At 31.6% G+C, this 8,392-nt stretch overlaps 1 long non-coding RNA gene across 1 annotated transcript in view; it reads right to left on the bottom strand.

The window, feature by feature from the left end:
- Window positions 1-5,442, bottom strand: part of LOC111086712 — a 31,746-nt gene extending 26,304 nt beyond the window's left edge. The window contains exon 1 of the long non-coding RNA XR_002611441.1: window positions 5,227-5,442. This is a non-coding gene — a long non-coding RNA (uncharacterized LOC111086712). The remainder of the gene's footprint in view (window positions 1-5,226) is intronic.
- Between the last annotated feature and the right edge of the window lie 2,950 nt (window positions 5,443-8,392).

Below are 8,392 nucleotides of genomic sequence, written 5' to 3'. Positions count from 1 at the left end.
CTAAGTACAGTGTCTTTCTACAGTAATTCTAGGTACAGTGTCTTTCCACAGTAGTTCTAAGTACAGTGTCTTTCTACAGTAATTCTAGGTACAGTATTTTTGTACAGTAATTCTAGGTACAGTGTTTTTCTACCATTTCAGTTGATGCGAATCACGGTTATCGTAAAAATTGTACACTTTATAGCTCTCTCTAGAAAACAAACAATAAATAATATTGCAAATGATGAGTTTTATTTAACTTAAGATTTTGTGAAATCACAACTTTCAATTCACACAAAACAAACTTTTGTTTTTTTAAAAAAAATCCATCATTCTGTTCTCATGAAATAATCGATAATTAATTTTCTTAAATAAAAAAGGATGTTTATAACTCCTAGTCTCTCTCTATATATAATTTTGGTATATATATATATATATATATATCTGCAAAGTAAACCCCAATAAAATTGTCAGTAAGTGCTGTGCTAATATATGCGACTCATCTGCACATTACTTTAGATGGCCGTGAACAAACAAGGAATTCTTTGAGAGACAACTGGCTTGCTTTAGTAGATTTAGGAGTCTATTTGTGACCTCTTTTATTGGGTCAAGAAAAATAATACTCTCACGTTAGATTATATTTCATGCAGTTCATATCCTGTGGGGATAATACGCGCAGAGAACTGTGTACTGAAAGGTTTTTTTTAACTGTAACCTTTTAACAGTTTTATATGTTTCCATCTTGCGTTTATGTAGAAATTTTTCCCAAAGTTGATCCTTTCATGATAATGTACGCTACTTCTCGAACTTCTATATACTTGGTAAAGTACACTCGGAGAACTGTTGTTTACTATTACGAGATTGTATACCATCTTCTACAACTAATGTAAAACAGTACACTTATCTAAACATGCCACTCAGCAAAGTTTACAGATAATGTTTCAGGGAAATGAATAATCTTGTTTCCACAAGTCTTTTCGTAAGTTACATAAATTTCAATACTCATTCTATCCATTCCGTTCTCTAGTATGTTATAAACTATAGAAATTTTTACTTTGCAAAATACAGCTCTTTGTTTGGTAAAGTTGTCTAAAAAAAACATAAGAATTGATTAATTTTTGTTCTCACCGAGATCGAGTAAAAAGAGTCCAATTATGCAAAATATTCCAAAAAATAACAATCGTGATCTATAGAGATTCTTTTGCACTTAACCTCTAATGACATTACACTACTGGTCCTTTTCAAAATACTCCTACATATATAGATCATATGCTGAGGGATGGTATCATATAACCATTAGCAAGTTCTTGGTCATCACCTGTAATAATTTTCAAGAAGAAAGAAGGGACACTGAGGTTTTTGTGTTGACTGTTATTCCCATCCATCATAAAGACAAATGTCTTGATGCATTTTACGTTTTTGTTCTGTTATTGATGAACATAATTTATTTATTAACTCAATAGAGACTAGCGGAAGAACCATGAACTTTGTATAGGCGCATGTCTATATTATGGAGTGCACCAAAATCAGTTATCCAAAAATAAAACACCACAATACAATGTTAGAACCAAAAGCTCCGAAGGTTTGTATTGCTGAAATTTACGCTATTGAATTTCTCATCACCAGATGACAGGTTAGTCTCATCAACAATAGCATGAAGTTCACACAGGAGAAAAAACGTTATGTCATTGTGGCGCATGTTCTAACATTAAAGAACATATTTTAATGTGAATTTAACTTCTGTGTTATTTTGTTACACTTCGTATAAACTCAGGTACGACCAGTATGAATTAATCAAGGTTTGGACCTTCTGGGAACTGTTTTTACGACACTATTGTATTTCTTGCTGCGCTGAAACAACACGAAGCCTTTATTTTTAAATAACATATATTGGACAATACTGTCAGGAATTTCTTTAACATCACAGACTTGTCACTTTTTTTTAATTTGCTTTTTGTTTATTTGTTTGTTGAATTTAGCGCAAACCTACTCGAGGGCTACCTGCGATAGCCGGCTCTAATTCTGTCACAAGGCCATGCCAGGCACTTTAAATGTGAGTAAGCCATTAATATGAACAATGCATTAATTGAAGAAGTAATGGGGCTATATTGTACTATCCATCTCTATATGTAACAGACATATACCAATGGGATACTACTAATGTACAGTCTTGGCCAAAATGTTTGCATATTTTGTAACAAATAAGCTAATTATTATTAGAATGGAGTACAAATACACTTAGTGCTGTCAAACAGAGAAATGCATGTTATATTAAATATCTACATATGTAATTTGTATAATGAGACAGGTTTTATGAACATCATGGACGATTTATTAGAACAGCAAACAATTTTACACCTACTGACTCTTGTGTTGCGAAGTTAAAGTCATGCTACCTAACACCTTCTGTTATAAAAATATAAAAGCCGCAAAACACAAAATTTAAAACTGAAAATTTTACGTATCTTCCCATTCACCCAATGAACCTCCAAATCAAATCTGGTGAAAATACATTTACAGGGAGCAAAGTAGTTACAACAACAGACAGTAGACAGTACTATCATATTTATATAGATAAAAAATAAAAAACTGTCTCAAAAATATTTGTTTCCTTGTAGAAGAGAATAAATTTTCGGTTTCTTTGTTTGTATTGTTATAGTTATGCAAAAAAATGTTATACATATACGATATTACGACACAATAATACAGGAATTTTAAAATAATTGTCATACATATACAATATTACGACACAATAATACAGGAATTTTAAAACAATTGTTATATATATACAATATTACGACACAATAATACAGGAATTTTAAAACAATTGTTATACATACACAATATTACGCCACAATAATACAGGCATTTTAAAACAATTGTTATACATATACAATATTACGCCACAATAATACAGGAATTTTAAAACAATTGTTATACATACACAATATTACGAGACAATAATACAGGAATTTAGCTTTCTTTTTTTGCATTATTACTGAATAAAATTCAATCTGTCTTTTTTTTCCTGTTATATTGTATACGGCAATCTGTCATCTCGCTCCATCTGTTGTGTTGTCATATAATAGAAGACAATCTTGAGTTTTTTCTTTTGTATCATATTTTTACACTATAATTGCGATTTTCTTTCTTTTTTGCTTTATTATTATTACACTATAGAAAGGAATCTGTAATATTTTTTCTTTGCATTGTATTTCTAGATCATAGATGAAAATATACATCTTACTTTTTCTGTTGTATTGTTATGTTATAAAATACCATCTGACTCTTGCTTTCCTTATGATGTATTGTTATGTTATAAAATACCATCTGACTCTTGCTTTCCTTATGATGTATTGTCATATTATAAAATACCATCTAACTCTTGCTTTCCTTATGATGTATTGTTATATTATAAAATACCATCTGACTCTTGCTTTCCTTATGATGTATTGTTATATTATAAAATACCATCTGACTCTTGCTTTCCTTATGATGTATTGTTATATTATAAAATACCATCTAACTCTTGCTTTCCTTATAATGTATTGTTATATTATAAAATACCATCTGACTCTTGCTTTCCTTATGATGTATTGTTATATTATAAAATACCATCTGACTCTTGCTTTCTTTTGGTTGTATTGTTATATTATAAAATACCATCTGACTCTTGCTTTCTTTTGGTTGTATTGTTATATTATAAAATACCATCTGACTTTTGCTTTCCTTTGGTTGTATTGTTAAATCAATAAATATATTTTGTTTCTTGCTATTTTTGTTATACATTTACATTAAATGAGACATTCTACAAATGCTTCCCTTTTGTTGAATTCTTATGTTATAAAATATAATCTCTATTTTTCGTATTTTGTTTTCACATTATAACTAGCATTTTGTCTTTTGCCTTCTCTATGATGTATCGTAATATTTACATGACACAAATGGTTTCTTTCTTCATTACAATTTTATTGTTATATTACATTACACAAACTGTTTCATATTACGAAGATATAATTATATATTTCTGCTGGATATTAAAACATTACCAGAAACATGTTTTATATTACGACTGTGTTTGATAGTAATGCTACAAAGGAACCACCCGTTTCCTCTAGTATGATGAAGTTTATGGTCGTTTGTTCATCATACTACACGTCTAAGTTACTCTAATCAACACCTTATTTTGGTCCAAAATAAGGTGTTGATTAGAGTAACTTAGACGTGTAGTATGATGAACAAACGACCATAAACTCCAAAATAAGGTGTTGATTAGAGTAACTTAGACGTGTAGTATGATAAACAAACGGCCATAAACTCCAAAACAACTTCATGTCCAAGTTACTTCAGTTAAACACGTAGTAGTATAACTTTACATATTGTTTTTTACTGTTTTAACCTAATCCTTAAAGAAATATATTTGAAACAATGAAGACTGCATTAACTTTAAATATCATTTCACTTTGTCACAGTTTGTAGGGATTTTCAGTGTGAATTTCGTCAATACATTGAATGTAATAAGCTTATATGAAACTGTATTATGCATATTGATTAACGACATTGAACACTTTAATCAGTTTAACTTCATTAATTTATTTTATTTGTTTGTTTGTGGATTTTGTAAAAAACAACACGAGGGCTATCAACGCAAGCCATTCTTAGTTTTGAAAGAATAAACTAGATAGAAGGCAGCTAGTTAACAACACCTACCGTCAACTTTCCTCAGACTGAATAGTGGAATGTGACCGTTATTTTTATAACACACTCACGGCAGAGCGTAATATATTTATTTATTTTCAGCGGTAGCGAGACGAGAACTACAGAATCTCAGCTCTACAGTCTCGCACGCTAACCACTGGGCCACATTCGGACTTACATTAATTTGTAAGTTACGTTTTATTTCTGACCTTTATAGTTTAGCTTCCTTGTAATCAGAAGCTATTAACGATAATAAACAACTTAGATTAAGTAAGATTAACTTCTCCCTTTGTAAGTCTATGTATTTGCTCATCTTTTGATAATCTATTTGTATGTCAATCTATCTCTCTTTATCGTTGGTTTTTGTGATCACAGAGAGACTATTCCAAAGTATAACTACAATACCAAAAACTCTAGAATAATACTAAAATACAGCTTAATTATAGGTATTGCTGCTATTGTTTTATTTCTTGTACTTGCATACAAATTGACATAGAAGATCATAGCATAAAATAATATATATTTACTCAAATAAGGAAACGGACTGACCTGCCATAGTCACAAATAGAATCAGAAACATCAACTTTAAGCTCTGTTTAGCAATAAGACATTCGTTAGTCATCTTGTCAACTGGTTCAGAAGTGGAAAGTTTATATAGAGTGAAGAGTATTAGAGAATGTGAATAAATACGTTTGACGACTGTGTTCAAGTTGCAGCTCCCAAGCTTCCTCGATTTTGTTTTTGATCCTAATTTTTTCTGCTTGACCACACACAGGCTGTAGAAATATCGTTGAAGCACGTGTCTGTTTTTGAACCAATAGAATCGTGTTCTATTACTAGTAGTAGGCGTCTAGCTCAATTTTAACAGCTATTTCGCTGGTCCATAGTACACCATACCTCTCAGCAAATGACGTCATGACGAAACAGTTTGTGATTGAACAGCTAACACTAGCGTCACCAGTTCTCTCTCCCACGCATCAGGTGAGAAAAGATTCATGTAGGGTACACGACTCCTTTCTACAGGGACTTTATCATAGCACTCGAAAGTAGGAGCACAATATTAATAATCATTGTTGACGTTTCTCAACAGCCGTTAACTTCTCATGACACAGTCTGGTTTTATTAATTAACCTGAGTTATCAGTTTGAACTAAGACTGTTTACCTATTTCTTTATAACTTAGTTATTTGATATTTATTACTACACAGTCAAAACCTTTTGATTGATGTATTTCACCACTCACAAGGTCTCATAGATTAATTTATTCTAATCATGTCATTTATCTGTTGCTGTATGCCAACTGTAAACCAAAATAAACTCTAAAACACTGATACATGCCATTTATCTGTTGCTGTATATTAACTGTAAACCTAATAAACTCTAAAACACAGATACACATGTCATTTATCTGTTGCTGGATATTAACTGTAAACCTAATAAAACTCTAAAACACAGATACATATGTCATTTATCTGTTGCTGTATATTAATTGTAAACCAAATTAAACTCTAAAACGCTGATACATATGTCATTTATCTGTTGCTGGATATTAATTGTAAACCTAATAAACTCTAAAACACAGATACACATGTCATTTATCTGTTGCTGTGTATTAACTGTAAACCTAATAAACTCTAAAACACAGATATACATGCCATTTATCTGTTGCTGTATATTAATTGTAAACCAAATTAAACTCTAAAACACTGATACATATGTCATTTATCTGTTGCTGGATATTAATTGTAAACCTAATAAACTCTAAAACACAGATACACATGTCATTTATCTGTTGCTGTATATTAATTGTAAACCAAATTAAACTCTAAAACACTGATACATATGTCATTTATCTGTTGCTGGATATTAATTGTAAACCTAATAAACTCTAAAACACTGATACATATGTCATTTATCTGTTGCTGGTATATTAACTGTAAACCTAATAAACTCTAAAACACAGATACATATGTCATTTATTTGTTGCTGTATATTAATTGTAAACCAAATAAAACTCTAAAACACAGATACATATGTCATTTATCTGTTGCTGGATATTAACTGTAAACCTAATAAAACTTTAAAACACGGATACATATGTCATTTATCTGTTGCTGCATTCACCTTACAGATCCGTTAACAATGGGCGAATCAACATTAAACATAACCTTCGTTTTGCGACGTCTTTATGTAGTAAAGACGAAAATGGCTACCGTACTCAAATCGGTCAAATAGATTACTTAATCTATTTCAAAACGATCATTGGGAGTTTAAATGAGATTTACTACCAGTTTCAGTGATTTCCTCACAAGCATCTGTGATATTAAGGCACGAAGGCAACGGATAACTCTGCTTTATATATACAAGCTAAGGTACCCGTCCTTTGTCCGGGTTATGTACTTAAAATAAAATGGGGGTGGATGCTATGATAAATAACATTTATAACATAACATATTATAACAGTATTCATTATTAACTCATCACAATTTTTGTACGAGCTTTAAGAACTCATTATGTACATATTTAAAACATGGTATAAGCTCTTTGATGATTAGGGTGATTTTATATAAAGAGGTAGCGGCAAAAGTGATGGCGATAGGAGTTCTTTCTGTTACCCGCTTTCAACACCCAGTTCCTTCCACGCTATTTCACGTTATTAATTTATTGACGATTATTGGCCGTGTCCTACAGAGTGAAGTTGTAATGTCACGGGTCAAAGTAGAAAGTGGGTATAACTTAAGAAACAGCTCTTCATATCAGCGTTATTGTGGCTGTTGTAGTATAAACTTCATCTGAATTTACTGAAATAGTGGCAGCCACATTTTTTCATTGCATTCCTCCATAGAGATATATAAGACGTTTGTATGCCCTTCCCCACACTGAATATACGTTACGTTATAGAAACTTTAACGTATGTGTGTTTTCTTATAGCAAAGCCACATGGAGCTATATGCTGTGTTCACCGAGGGGATCGAACCCCCTGATTTTAGCCTTTAGGAGTAGTTAGATAACGGACAAACAGACAGATACACAAATTTTTGTGCTTTATGTATATAGATATTGGTTAGGATGTTTTAGATCAATCAGTATATCCTCGAAAGAGTAGATTAATAGGTGATGATGGTGGTTCTCTCAAAGGTTGCAATTCAACTTTGCCATTATCACAACACAGTCCAGGCTTTTCATTGGGATGCCTTTTTGCCCTGCAAAAATCACATTCTATAGATCTTTTTTCAACATCATATGCAGACTCTGATTCGTAATCATGATTTGGATCATAATCATAAAATGTATTGAAATACATTTTAGATCACCACCCAGCAGCAGCAACGTTTCTTTGATCTTGATATTCTCTATCTTGTTCTCCTCTAACAGCAATTTCTGCAAGTGATTCTTTCGCTTTTCGTGTCATTTTCCTTCTTGTCTTGCAGCAGTTTCATCAGCTGTCTCTTATGCTCTTCTTCTAGCTGTCCTTTTCCTCTCTTGAGCTTGTCTTGCTGCATCTTCTTTTGGCGTAACTTGTGATCTCCTTTCGTTCATTCTCTTGGATATTTTTGATTTCCTTGAATACAATGACTTCAAAAGTCTTTGGGGATCTTGACACACTTAGGTAAGGGTGTATTTTGTGTGTGCACTTAAGAAAGTTGACTGTTTTGGAAACTACAAAGTAACACTACTTATATATACACATATTTTATATCATACCACTTACTTAC

Source organism: Limulus polyphemus, unplaced genomic scaffold (assembly GCF_000517525.1).
Source record: "Limulus polyphemus unplaced genomic scaffold, Limulus_polyphemus-2.1.2 Scaffold1349, whole genome shotgun sequence".
Classification (NCBI taxonomy): domain Eukaryota; kingdom Metazoa; phylum Arthropoda; class Merostomata; order Xiphosura; family Limulidae; genus Limulus; species Limulus polyphemus.
This window is presented reverse-complemented; position numbering and strand designations above follow the sequence as displayed.